Below are 15,267 nucleotides of genomic sequence, written 5' to 3'. Positions count from 1 at the left end.
ATTGTAATAATGTTTTGACTGGAAATTTCCAGAGATTTTTGTATACCCCCACATTAGCAGAATGCAAAAGCAGGTGCAACAGATGGAATAATGAATGTGGTCTGGCCTACGAGGCTAACAGAGGGTTATAATGATCTTCCATTTTCTGGCGTAATTAAAAATCAGAAAGCGCTTTATTGCACAGTCGTGCTTGACTGGTTCACGGTTCGCTCTTCGCTGCCCTGGCATATTCGCCCCTCGGTTCCTCCACCCTGCAGCCCAAGGCTCTGAGAGTATGAAATATGCAGCAAGAGTGAAGGTCTTTGGACTGATGAGGAGCTCATAGAGTAAAACGAGATGTTTGATGTTTACTGATGCATTTATTTGCAAGTGTTGAGAAATCTGTTCTTAAAAATGCATGTGAAATTAGGAAACACAGAAATCTTTTCTTATAATAAAGTGACTTGTCACAAACTGCTCTGACACGGATTGAGGATTCAAATGCAGCTTTATTGGGACAATCCAGAATCGTAATCCAAATAACAAGCAAAGGGTTAAACACACGGGCAAACAAACCAAATAAGCAACAGAGCAGTGTGCGGAGAATCAAAAACCGGTGCTGTGTTCGAAATTGCCCTATACCCTAATTCACTATTCCCTGCCTACATTACGCCACTAATATAGTCCACCAGAGTTGATGAAAACGAGTGAGTAAATTCGGACACTGAGTGCACCGGAAGGGCTGCTGATTTTGCATAGTTTGTGCTTACTGTTTAATAATAATCATTTGAAACGTAGCAAACTGGCAGCTCCAGTAGTAATGAAAAGATTTATCTTGAACTCTGACATGGAAACTAGCATATAAACTTTAATTAAACAATAACAAATTAAAAAGGATTTTGTACCTGTATGATATTACACTGGACCAGCGCTGTTTGAAAAATGGATGGATTATTTGATTCAGCTGCAGGCGCCATCTTCTGGCACAATGCCCTCATTGAGGGCATAAGCTGCACTGTTTACAAAGTTTTACAAGCAAATTTCGAATATTTCTTTCGGTTTATAATGTTACGAAAATCATGAAGAGACAAAGTGGCAGAGATTATAGAGACTCTATTAACACAAGACAGAGAGAGGTACAATGCGAAAATTTCAGTCATAAATGGTGTGGAGGAAGCACCGAGCACTGATTATGCAGCTTTGCCTCATATACAGTATTATCATGTGTAAGGTTACCATTATCTGGTATTTTATACACATGTGAGCAATTCCGAGCCTGGAAATCACTGGAGGCGTACAATCAGTTTGTCGAGGGTTGGGTTGGTGATGTTTGCTCAAGTGCAATCAATGGAAAAGTAGTCATCATAACGAATGTATGTAGCGTGATGCTAGACTATCTGTCTATTAAAAAGCCATAGCCTTCATAACAGCCCTTATAACAGTCATCAGTGCTTTCTGTAATATGCATGTACTTATTTGTACAGTGTAGAATAGGGTTGGAACGGTACATGTATTCGTATTGAACCGAAACTGTACGGGCGTCACGGTTCAGTGCATGAATATACACGGTATGAAAATAAATAAAACTCGCGTGCAAATTAATTAATGTAATGCGGAACTACTTTATACGCGGGTTCTTTAGGGACGTAATCTGAGATTGCAATGCTGGAGTGTGTGTGTGTGTGAGTCGCGCGCGCGATCGAACAGTGGAAAAGTCTCCGGTTACTTACGTAACCTCGGTTCCCTGAGAGGCAAGGAACGAGACATTACGAATGTCGTATATGGGAACTCCTCTCCTCCTTCACTTCCGCTGAAATCTTATAGGCTAACGCCAGAGCTGGCCAATTGACGCAAATATGCAAATACTGAATATGCAGTATAAATACAAATGCAGCGTCAATTCCCTTTAGAATCGAACAAACGCTAAAATCAAATAGCGAACACGGCGGCGAGCGTAATGTCTCGTTCCTTGCCTCTCAGGGAACCGAGGTTACGTAAGTAACCGGAGACGTTCCCTATCAAGGCTACGGAACTTCGACATTACGAATGTCGTATATGGGAACTGTATAAAATCCCGCCGTGGCAGCAAACAACCATAGGCAACAGACCCAACACAAGACCGCCCCCCAGTATGCAAGCCTCCGATAGGCTGAGATTGACCAATAGCGAACCTCTAACCTCTGATAGGCCCAAAGGGACCAATCACAAGCTCGCAAAACACTGCCAGAATTTGCATATCCTGAGCAGTATAACCAGGGAAAGTCTGCACTAACTATCAGTCAGGGCAACAACAACAGTAAGAAGGCCAACGCACAGCGGTGACATAGTAAAACATACAACACACAGAGCAAATCATGAGCGCAGCGCAGAGAAGCTCTTATATAATGTGCATATAATCAACTCACCGAAAGTACACAAGACGCTACAGAGGGCAAGTCCAACTTATAAAATCTGGCGAACGTGTTCTGAGAAGACCAGCCAGCCGCAAGACATAAATCCTGAATGGACATTCCCTTAGTCCAGGCCCACGAAGAGGCTACCGCCCTAGTCGAATGAGCCTTGACGTTTCCTCCAATCAAGCGGCCTGACGGCGGCTCGATTGGAGGAACCATGTATCTAACTTGCTCTTAGATGGTTCATCAGGAGCCATCCATGCTAGGTCCAGCTCCTCGACGGCCTTCGAGAGAATGCGGAAAAGCTCATCCTGCAGGTCCGCCGGGGTTTCTTGTTCCGCGGTCGCCCGCGGAGCGGCCTGCTCCGCACCCCAGTCGTTCTCTGACCTCCCCCAGACCTCCTCGCTCGCCCCGAAGGACACGAAGTCCGCGACCTCGCGAGGGGGTAGAAAAACGGGGTCGGGGAAACTCACTGGGGGACGAACCTCCATCCCGCGGTTGTGTGGGGGGCCTGCCAGCGGCTCAGTGGTGGCAGTAGGCCCAATCCCCGCTGCTGCACGAGCCTCCTCTCGCCTAGCTTTGAGGGCTCGGAGAGACATGTCTGCACAGAGGTCGCAGGACCCTCCATCCGTGAGGGCTGATTCAGCATGGGCCAGCCAGGCCAGCTCAGTAAACTCAGCATACTTTTACCACACTTTTATAATGACTTCTTTAAAACCTACTCGGGCTAAAGCATGAAATTTGTGATCACATTGCAACGGTAGCCTATTGAATGCGATCGAAGACTCCAGGCCTTCAAAAGAGGTGCAAAGCTCTGCTCTACAAATAAAAGGCAATGTAATCATTTTTTGTTGTTATTAAAATATGACTCTATCTTGGAATTATACCTCCCTTGGGAAATATTGAATTGTAAAAGCTTGAATGAATTATTTATATTTGGCAGCGAGAGCATAAGCATAACAAACAGCCTGGCTCATTGCCCATAACAGGCTGATTGACCAATTGTGGATGCAGCCTGATCCAGAAGCAATACACTCTTTATTCTATCTTAAAGCCAAATTTGTCCCTTCAGTCCCCTTTTTGAGTCTTTAACCCTTTGATGCGCAAGCTATGGATACCCCTTCTAATGCACAACATGGGTCTAAAAAGACCCGTATTCATTTCCTATGTTATTTCATGCATGGCTCGGCATTTTTTTGTTTCACCTTTTGAAATCACTTTATTTGAGCCTTTTATATTTCATGATCTATAAATTTCATGATTTATGAATATTCATAATATCTTGTTTTCAATTATCACATTCATATTTTAATATTTCCTAGGTTTTGTGTAAATACATCAAGTTTACACACATGGGTTTAAAATGACCCATCTATGCAAGCGTGATCAAACAAAAGAATAAAGAATTTTTTTTGTTAAAATAACCTTTGTCATGGTTGTTTAGATCAACACATTTACTGTAACACTTGAAATATGTTTACTGGCCACTTTGTCACGCATAACACACATATAACCGATAACACTGAAATTGAACTGTAGTGTAGTGCAACTGGGGGATCTCCCCACCACAATTGATTTCCCCACCACCAATGTGCAGCATCCACCCAGATGATGCGACAGCAGCCATAGTGCACCAGAACGCCACCACACGACGGCTTATGTGACCGATAGCATTGATTTATGACCACAAATAAAAATGAATATGGAGGTACTGCCCAGGTAAGGTTTCTGCCCAACAACGCCAATATATAATTGTATAATATATATAACTTTCTATTCCAACTTTTATTTTGTTGACCTAGCTAACATTAGATAAAATAAAATATGTCGACCGCAAGCTAGCTAATAGTATTGGACATGTTTCTCTTTTGCACTAGTAATGGATTTCAAGGTCAAGGTAACCTTAGCCTAAACGTTCAAATTTTAGGCTTTATCTAGATGTCTTTCACAAAATATCAAATATTTTCTGTGACAAAAAATGTATTAAATAAAACTTACATGCATGAAATATACAACAGCAGCCGTGTTGAATTGTGAAATGTGTGGCAGGTGAATAGTTTTCTGCAGTAAATATATTTATACTATTTATAAATATCAAAGGTTCCTATATGGGTCATTTTTGAACCATGTGTGTAAAAGTGATGTAGAAATACAAAAACCGTGTTTGTTTATAAAGTAAGAAAGGAAAAATAAAAATAATGATTTGTGGAAATCAAAAACAAGATATTTAATGAATACCTGGATTAATAAATAATCAAATACATTTCTTTCAAATATTCAGCAAAGAAATATGAATACGGGTCTTTTTAGACCCATGTTGCGCATTAGAAGGGTAGTGAAACAAAAACGATTTTTATTCGAAAAGTAAGAAAGGAAAAATTTAAATAAGGATTTGTAATGATCTAAAACAAGTTAATTGAGGAATACCTGCAATACTGAATGATGAAATTAATTTCTTGCAAAGATATAGAAAATGAAAACTCAGTCGGGTCTATTTAGACCCATGTTGTGCATCAAAGGGTTAAATAATTAATAATTTAAGAAAATAATACGCTGTCGGAAGCCATGCATAATAATATAATAAAAAAAAAACTATATAAAACTTTAAGTGTTTTAATATTTTTTTTATTATTATTGGAATTATGATGTTACTTTCAAATTAAAAGTAATTTACAGTGCTGACATTTACATTACTTTGATTTGCATTGTGCTGGGTTAGAATGTACACATAAGACCAAAGATGATTGTGTTTTTAAATGAACTTTTATTTCCTTACTCTTTAATTTACTTGAACACTGCATGACTGATCTTAGACTTTTACAATAGATACAGTCAGTCACCTCTAAGGCATTAACAGTATTTCTCCTACTTTTCCTCTTTTTTATAGTTTGTTTTTTAAGTTATATCTGTTCATAAGACTGGCCTCATGTTAGTCTAATCCAAGCATTTTGCTTAAGCTGCACTATTCACCGTATTCTATTATTTTGGCATAAAGTTACTGTATGAATGTTTACTTCAGTGCACATAGATGAGAATATTCCAAAGTGAAATGCTCAGCCATTTATCTACTAAGTGTGATTTCATTTCTCTAACTCTGAGTTGAGAAAGTAGATCACTGAGTGCTACGATTGTGCTTGCAAGCTTTCAGGTTCTTCCCATTAGGCCTGTTTGTTCCATTTATAACACATTACCACAAACAAGTTATTTTGAAGGAGAAAAAAAAAATATGTCTGTAACCTGGATTTTTTCTCTTGGAACAGCAGATTTCATAAGTACTGAAGGGTGAAGTTTTGGGAGGAAACTTTGAATTGTCAGCATTAGCATTAATAAAGAATGAAATCCTTTAATGTCTTGCTCCAATGATCTCATAAACGTTGTCCTGGGGCAGAATATAAATAAACTCCAAGCTAATAAATGCTGCCACTTCCTTTTTTCACAGTTGCACGGCATTAAAAACATCAAGAAATGGATGTCCAATAGAGAGGGGAAAAGATGAGAGGAATTTCTCTGAACAGCTGCAGAAATGAATCAATTGTGAGTCATGCCTTTTTGATATCTTGACCTTCTGTAAGATTATAATTCAGCCTGGCAGTTGACCTAAATGAATGGTGGGCTGTGCTGTTTGTAATGGCATGCGTTGTGATTTAGCGTTTTCTATATATTTCAATCCTGGTGTCCAAACCCAACCCTCCACAGGTCTTTCTGAATACATCAAATGATTATCTGTCTTGCCAAAGCTTTGCTGAACTTGCATTTTATTTGTAGGCCAGCCATTACAAGTTCAAATTCAACTTGTCTATACACTGCCAAAGGGACAGGAACCTTGTCGGAGATGCATGGCAGTGTACGGCAGGAAGTTTCCCCTGTAGGAAGATCAGATCAAGGACACTGCTTTTAAATCTCTTTAATTCAAGGCACTTCATCATCCACAGAAAACAGGGCAATTTACTAAAGGACAGTTGCAGTGCAAGTTGTTTTGATTTGTATTTTGTATTCAACAAACAGCAAGCAGTCCGAACAATAAAACACCATAAAAGCAAGTCTTGTGATTCACAGATAAACTTTTGGCCTGACATGGGTACAGTCTAATATTTATGCAGTGTATTGTTATTATGGAAGCAGTGGTTCAAAGCAGTTCTCAAGCGAAGGCGCAGCACTATCTGTGTTGTAGTTCCACAAAGTGAACACATTATGAAGCAGAACTAACTTTGCCTCAGTAAATTATTCAAAGGTTGTGCTTACATTTATAAAAATTACTTACATGTATAGATGCCATGTTTTCACTTTAAAAGGATAGTCCACAAAAAAATGCAAATCCACCCTCAGAGAAAGACAGGAGAAAATTAAAATAACATAACAGACTTAGCCATTTACATAAACATAAAAAACAGACATTTTTCAGAATATCTTCTTTTGTGTTCCATAGAAGAAAGAACGGCATACCGGTTTGGGATGATATGGGTGTGAAAAAAAATAATGACAGTATTTACATTTTGGGGTGACCTATCCCTTTAAACTAGCAACTAGAGGACTCTCTTCTCTCTTTGACTGCAAGATGTGAAGTGATTGACAGGGAAAACAGAAGTTTTGATGCAAACCTTTCAAAGTGGCTGATTCAGCTTGAGCTCTGCCGCATTGAATACTGCATCAGCTGGCAATGGCCCTATCTAATTCAAGATTTCCCATAGGGCCAGGCTTCTGCCCTGCCTCACCGCACCATCGTTCACTCCTTCCCAAAGGTTGAACCTGATGAAAGACCCCTCGGCCAGGGCCAGGACCAGAAATCAGCTTTAATCAATCCTATTTTCTGCACCTCATCATTATTATTCTTTTGATGCAGAGTTGGATTTTCACAGGCTGTTGCAGCCTATAAATAGTTGATTTCAACTTTGGAATAGACGCAATGACCATTTAATCTCCAGGCTTTGCTCATATTCCTAAATTCATGTAGCCTACATTTCCAGAAATTCCACTTGACATTTGTAGAGGTTTATGAGACGGTAACATGTGTCAGTGAGCATAGAGGATCATACAGTAACTTGAAGACCACAGAAGTTTTAGATAGAATATAGATTTCATTTGCGGATCTTACAAACTTGTGGTTGTCCACGGCCATGAACAGTTTGCGACCCTGCCTGCTCAACTCAAGCATCATGTGCTGCTTTGATATCTTCATGAAGTTGCAGATAGTTTCACAGAAGGGTGAATTTAAGGTTGATGGCTTGCAAGAAAGCAGTGTGTAACTGTATTTATGCATAAAACAGAAAATAAGTCATGTAGAAAATAAGTTTTGACAGAATGATGAAAGAAAAAACTTTACTTTGTGATGATCTTAGATGAATCTAAATTAGTTCACATATGGAACTGATGTATCAAGATGTAAAGTAAGGTACATAAATGGATAAAAAAAAGTGCACTTGAGATCTCTTTATAGAGCTTGTCAGTGTACATTTCTGGTTGCTTTGTAAAATACATTGCCAATGAGACAAAATTATGTGTAAAAATTAGAGATGCAAAGTTGGAGCTCTTGTACTCTGAATTATTAATGGCAAACGGGGTCAAATTTGAAAGGTAAGTTTACTTTTTTGTATGACAAATAAATGAAAACTCATTGAAACTATTTAAATTGCTCTATTACAATTTAATTGTCTACATCCACTCAGCGTCATTTCTACCATACTTAAAGGAATAGTTCTGTCAAATCATTTTCTCACCTTCAGGATTCCAAACCTATGATTTTCTTACTTTTGTAGATCATGAACGAAGATATTTTTTAAAAAATGTCTCCATGTTTTGTTTTGTTTTGTTTTGTTTTGATTTGATTTTTCATCTATACAATGAAGGTCAGTGATATCCAAAACAGTTTGGTTTTCATTTTGGGTGAACTATCCCTTTAAGAAAGCTAGCACGGTCATCTTTTGCTTACTATAGTCTTAGAGAAATCTCAAACTGTTGAGATTAAGTCATGGCCACAATGCTGCATCATTGATGTGAAGTTAGATGGGGACTCATGAAATATTCCTGACTATAATGCTCAGGTGGCTCTAAGTTTAGTGACAGCCACAGACAGGTCTAAGAAGTGCTCAGCTACCCTGTGGGCCTGGAAACGCAAGACACAGAGAAGAAGTGACAGTCTATCCGAAGGACTACGCTGGGGCATCCTCTCTGCTGAAAAAGGCAAGTTCCATCACGCTATGTGCCCTGACGCTTAAAGGACAAGAGCATGGGAGTTTTGTCAACTGGGAGGTCTCTTGGGATGACATGCAGTTCTCTGAGTGTCTGTTTCTTCATTGGAAGAAGTATCCAAACAGTCTTAGTTGTCAAATGGGAAGGAAGTCTGGATTTACACAGGATTAAGCCGGTTGATCCTCAAATCAAGTCTCCATTTTAATTTTTATCCTTTCAAAGATTAAGCTTTCAGAAGGAACTCTCTAGCTGTAAATCTCTTTGTGGGTTCAAAGATTTGTGGTACTTTCATCCAAGATCTAAGTCCAGTTCTTGCCTTGGTTACGCATCAAGCAAGCATGCAAGTCTGTATATTTAATGCACTGCCAACAAAATACATCAAGTACAACTTGAAATGTTTGAATTCATGAGCACTGCACAAACCTTCCAAATGATGTATGTGAACTTTGAATCCATTAATCAAGACCTTTTTTAATCATACAATGGCTCACTATAGCCAAGGGTCTTTAGTGTAATTTTTCCATACATTATCGTATTTAAACTCCTCTATAAAAATATCCAGTGTCCTTACGATTAATTTCAGACATTCATTTTCTTTCTATTTCAGGCAGTGTTTTAATTATTCATTTAACTGCATTAAGGTCCTGCCATATCTAACTCTTAAGAGAATGTGACAGGCATCTTAACTTCCTGTAGCTCCAATGTAACTTGCTAAGGGTCCTTCCATTCCTGAGTGTGAGCGTATGTGCACGCATATGCCTTTGCAGTATTTATTTAAGAGAGTTTACTGTATGTGCTGCACAGTCATTGTGGCTGAAGATGTTTAAGCAGTCTCTGAGGGGAGAGGGCAAAAAGTTGGCTACTTACTTTAATGTTAAGTAAGGAGCCAGTGCTGTCATGGAGGTCATGCAGGTCCATTTTAATTTATTATTTTGGGAGGTGATGTGGCCCTACTCCCTTTGGGAAAAGTTTAATTTATCAACTATTACCGATCGTCAGCGAGAAACTGGGAGCCTTTTGACAGGTCAGTGTCCTTTCTTTTCCAGGTCTTAAATATTGCCATGACATGCTGTAATCTTGCAATTAAGTTGCAGCATTTCCGACAGACTCGAGATGAACAAAGAGCTGTGTTTAACAGAACTAATCCTAACTTTGACAGTTGGCTGCAAATATTTTTTTGTTTCTCTCTACTGTCAAATATCAGTTTAGAGGCCCTGATTGTACCGTGGATGCGTAGATTAATTTCGCATAATCTGCAAAAGTCGTTTACAGCCATGTTCACTCCGGTATTTCGCTCGCATCATCAAGTGTTTATAGCAGGTTTACAGTGGAAGTTCGATCATAGATTTGAGTTCGATGCATGATGTCTGTGGTTCGATGCGGCTGTGTTGGCAGTCTATGGTTGGCACATAACATAGACTCATATATAAACTTATCTGATTGGCTTACGGGTAACCAATGATTTTAAACTTCAGACAAGCGCCCCCTAGCGAGAGAGAAAACACTTCTCTATTATGCCATTCCAGACTCTGTCTACGAAGCAAAGTGAAGTAGCAGAGTCTGGTATTACCAGGCTACTTTATGTAGTGTTTCCACCAAAAATATCATGGTTGCTAACAAAATAGTAAACAGCAAAAACTGCTTTCAAAACTCATCTCACTCTTTCAGCTGCTTCCTGTTATGGGTTGCCACGGCGGAATTATCAGGACAGACGTTTGGCAGAGGTTTTACGCCAGATAACCTTCCTGACGCAACCCAGCACTAAGGTGCACTAATTTGTGCAGTGCTGGGACATACTCACACACTCACTTATGTGTGTAATTTACTGTATCCAATCCACGTAAAATGTCTTTGGACTGTGAGGGGAAACCAGGAGGAAATGCTGACATGGGGAGAACAAGCAAACTCCCCCTTACAGAAAAACCACATGAGTTTCACATGTGCAAAAACACATGTGATCCCATGTGACAACGTGGACATGTGATTTTGCACATGTGAAATTTAACATGTGAAATATGTGGAACACATGTGCTTTGCACATGTTAAAGGTAATTTGCACATGGGAAACGTGTGCTTTTGGAACATTTTACCATGTGAAACCCATGTGATTACATGTGAAACCCATGTATATTCCCATGTGAAACCCATGTGATTACATGTGAAACCCATGTGATTGCATGTGAAACCCATGGGATTACATGTGAAACCCATGGGATTGCATGTGAAATCCATGTGATTACATGTGAAACCCATGTGATCACATGTGAAACCCATGTGATTACATGTGAAACCCATGTGATTGCATGTGAAACCCATGTGATTACATGTGAAACCCATGTGATTACATGTGAAACCCATGGGATTGCATGTGAAACCCATGTGATTACATGTGAAACCCATGTGATTACATGTGAAACCCATGTGATTGCATGTGAAACCCATGTGATTACATGTGAAACCCATGTGATTACATGTGAAACCCATGTGATTACATGTGAAACCCATGTATATTCCCATGTGAAACCCATGTGATTACATGTGAAACCCATGGGATTGCATGTGAAACCCATGGGATTACATGTGAAACCCATGGGATTACATGTGAAACCCATGTATATTCCCATGTGAAACCCATGTATATTCCCATGTGAAACCTATGTGATTACATGTGAAACCCATGTGATTACATGTGAAACCCATGTGATTACATGTGAAACCCTTGCACATGTTAAAGGTAATTTGCACATGGGAAACGTGTGCTTTTGGAACATTTTCCCATGTGAAACCCATGTGATTACATGTGAAACCCATGTATATTCCCATGTGAAACCCATGTGATTACATGTGAAACCCATGTGATTGCATGTGAAACCCATGGGATTACATGTGAAACCCATGGGATTGCATGTGAAACCCATGTGATTACATGTGAAACCCATGTGATTGCATGTGAAACCCATGTGATTACATGTGAAACCCATGTGATTACATGTGAAACCCATGTGATTACATGTGAAACCCATGTATATTCCCATGTGAAACCCATGTGATTACATGTGAAACCCATGGGATTGCATGTGAAACCCATGGGATTACATGTGAAACCCATGGGATTGCATGTGAAACCCATGTGATTACATGTGAAACCCATGTGATTACATGTGAAACCCATGGGATTGCATGTGAAACCCATGTGATTACATGTGAAACCCATGTGATTACATGTGAAACCCATGTATATTCCCATGTGAAACCCATGTATATTCCCATGTGAAACCTATGTGATTACAAGTGAAACCCATGGGATTGCATGTGAAATGTAAAATTCCCATGTGAAATCCATGAGCTTACATGTGAAATGTAAAATTCCCATGTGAAACATTTAATCACATGTGAAACCCATGAGATATCATGTGAAATGTAAAATATCTCATGTGAAACCCATGGAATGACATTTGAAACCCATCAACAATCCATGTTAAAGCTACACACCATGTAAACCTGCCTGCAACACACCGTTACAGAAGGAGGGATTTAGTGAGTTTGAAGTGAAAGTATTTGATGAAAGTATACTATGTGCGGAGAGCATTCACTCAATATTATCTAATTTTTGACAGAGGTGGCTTTTAGAGGCTTTTGCATCGGAGGTCTTCATATAGTAACATGGCACAGAAATCTCAAGACATACACAGCCCACACACTCGAAGCAGCTTTGGTCAACTGCAAAAACATATCATATAACAAGCAGAAACCAGCTCTTCGCTATGGCCACTTCTGGCTTATCACGTGGTCTGAACTGGCTGAGTATAAAATCATGCATGGCTTTTCTTGACTCAAATCAATTTTAGGCAATGCATAAAAGAGATTTTGAGGATACACTCCATCACACAGACTGAAATTTCACAGTAAACAACATTAAAGTGCATGTGATAAGACATCAAATGCACAGATGAAAGATCATGGAAAGCACTTTCTGCTTTCATGATGCATGAGTATAGAATGCACATATCATCCGCTCTGAGTGTCTGAAGCTCTATCAGAGTAATCTTTGGCTTTATAAGACTAAAATATCAGCAGACACCACCAAAATCTCATCATTTATTCTTTGTTCTTTAAAATAAATAATCAGCTTTATTTTACCGTGCTTTTAGTTTGGGTAGCCGTCCAGTCTCACGGTTTTTAAATAATGTAGTAGATTAATGTATATGTTAATTTATGTATTCATTTTGAACCAAGCAGATACCAAATTGAAAAAGCCAATTGACAACCCTGTCTATCAAGTGAGACCAGGCTAGTTTTTCAGTTCAGGATTTAATTAATGGCCCGTAGACCTTGTCTTAAATGTCTAGCATGACTGACTCTGCTGATGCTTCCAGTGGGTCTGGAGGGGCAAACTGACTTGGAAATATCTGCTTCTACAATTAAAGGCTGAAAATATTTTCTCCTGAGGGGAATTTTCATGCAGGTGAGTGAGACACTCATGAGGTGTGTATGAAGGCATCATACAGCTCACCCTGCCACAAATGGGTTTTGGCTTTTAGTTTATGTACAAAATATTAGCTTTACTGCCACCCAAATGCTAATGTCCTTCTAAAATACTTATTTAAAATGTAGTGTTTCTCTTGTGGGGAAAATGGACCAATAATATTGATGGTTATCAATGCTTGCTTGATTGGGGGGAATGTTGCAGGATTTTTTGGGGTGCCTCAGGTGACATAGATCATGGGAATTATTCATGTAGGCAGAATAGCACTACAGGGGGGTTTTAGGCACATTCTGATTTGGAAACCTTGATCTCTGGCAGAGAGGCAGAGTCTGCACAACACTGCTCCCTACAGGCCTTCAGATCAGCAGACTGAGGATTTGTTGAAAGCCACTTCATGTTGAATTGTGGTCTGCCATGTCCTAAGGGTCAACAGAGGAAGGATTGATTATTGATTCACAAGCTGTCTGTTAAGGCATCAGCCCCTCAAAACTTGTGTATCAGTGAATTCCTGTGATGAACATGTATGAAGATCACATTTCAGTTCATACAGGAGTTATTCGGTATTCCTGTGTCATTCATTGCACACTGTATACACGTTCAGGCATACATTTATATTATAAATGCTCTTGGAAAAACACTGTAGAGCAGTTCTAAATCAATCCTGATCTCACAGGAATGTAACACTTTATTTTATCCTGCAGTCTCTGCTCGGTTGTTGCCGGAAAAAGAAAACTACAAAAAGCCCTCATTTTTCCAGTCCATTCAGTCAGAGCCAATGTCGGTCTGGTCAGCAGTAAACACAGGGTATTTTACATTATTCCATGTTAAAGATTAATATCTAACCGCATGTGGTCTTGTGGCCTTGGATTTACACCTACATCATTCACATTCACTTTGTGTTTTTGTGCCATGCATGAAGGGGGAATAGAGGGAAATAACTAATGAGAGAAATGTGTAACCGAGCTGTGTTTATTGAGAAAATAAAGTGTACTCAGTTGAATGTTTCCTTTAATAAAGGCAATCAATTATAAAATGTGTGAAAGCACAAAATGATAATTAGTTTACACAGAGTGGAACTTGAATCCCAGAGTGAAACTATTTAAATCACCTTGATTCAGTCGGATTTACTGAAAATATGTGTTTGTGTGCACTGCATGTTGTCAGGTGTTGACTAACATGTGTGAAATCTAAGTTCAATAAAGAGTATTTTAATAAACAATGTAATAAATTAGAATAGCAATGAGTACGAAGCTAACTAAAATCAGGCAAACAAGAAGCAAACAAGAGAGTAAAATGGAACTATAACAGGACATATCAAGCTTTATCTATAGTTCACTCCATTATGTTATGTTGCTTCATAAAGGCCTGTATTTAAAAAAAAAAATGAATCAGCCAATATTTGGATATTTTGAGATTATCAGAATTGGCTGGTAACTATGTCTGCTTGGTGAAATAACAGAGAAGTGTATCTCTCTCCAAATTATACTGCCAGCTTTGCCAGCAGATAATCGTCCCTTTTTTAGGACACAATGTTTTAAAGATAATTTTGTAAAAATCCAAATAAGTTTTACGGATCTTTATTGGAAAGAGTTTAAACAATGTTTTTCCTACTGCAGGGAGGCATGAGGACTTTGTTCAGGGACTCATTATTTCATTTCTGTTCATCAAATGCTCATGTCTGTGACAGCCACCCGGCTTTCTAGATATGGTTATTGGCCATTTAAAAACACATATTGATCATTATCTCCATATTTTCTGCAGATTTTTACAGCAAAAAAATAGACTCAGCATGAAACTAATTGCACCTTCACATCTACAATCACTGTGCTGCTTATGCAGGCATTATGAATGCTGTAACCCGTTAATGGTTGCCAAAATAAATATGTGCTGATTACAGGTGCGCAGAGATACAGTGTGCTCAAACGTATGTTTATTTGTATTCATTTAAATAGGCCTGAGTTCTGAGCGTTTTGCTGTTATTTTCCAGCTTGTTCAAGTTTATGTGATTAAAATTGAACCTCAGTCTGAGAAATTTGTATCTGGACTCATAACTCTCTAAGCCCAGGCCTTGGGGTAGAATGGAAACCTTTCATCACTTGTTTCTAACCTTGGGAAACAACAGATAAAGATGTCACTCTAAGCTCCCGCCAAGAGGAAAAGTCACCTGATAAAGTATGCAATATCTGTCTGCCTCCGGAGAAAAACAGAGGATGTTAAAACCAA

This window comes from Rhinichthys klamathensis, unplaced genomic scaffold (genome assembly GCF_029890125.1).
Source record: "Rhinichthys klamathensis goyatoka isolate OS25496 unplaced genomic scaffold, OSU_Roscu_1.1 h1tg000369l_1, whole genome shotgun sequence".
In the NCBI taxonomy this organism is placed as follows: Eukaryota; Metazoa; Chordata; class Actinopteri; order Cypriniformes; family Leuciscidae; genus Rhinichthys; species Rhinichthys klamathensis.
This window is presented reverse-complemented; position numbering follows the sequence as displayed.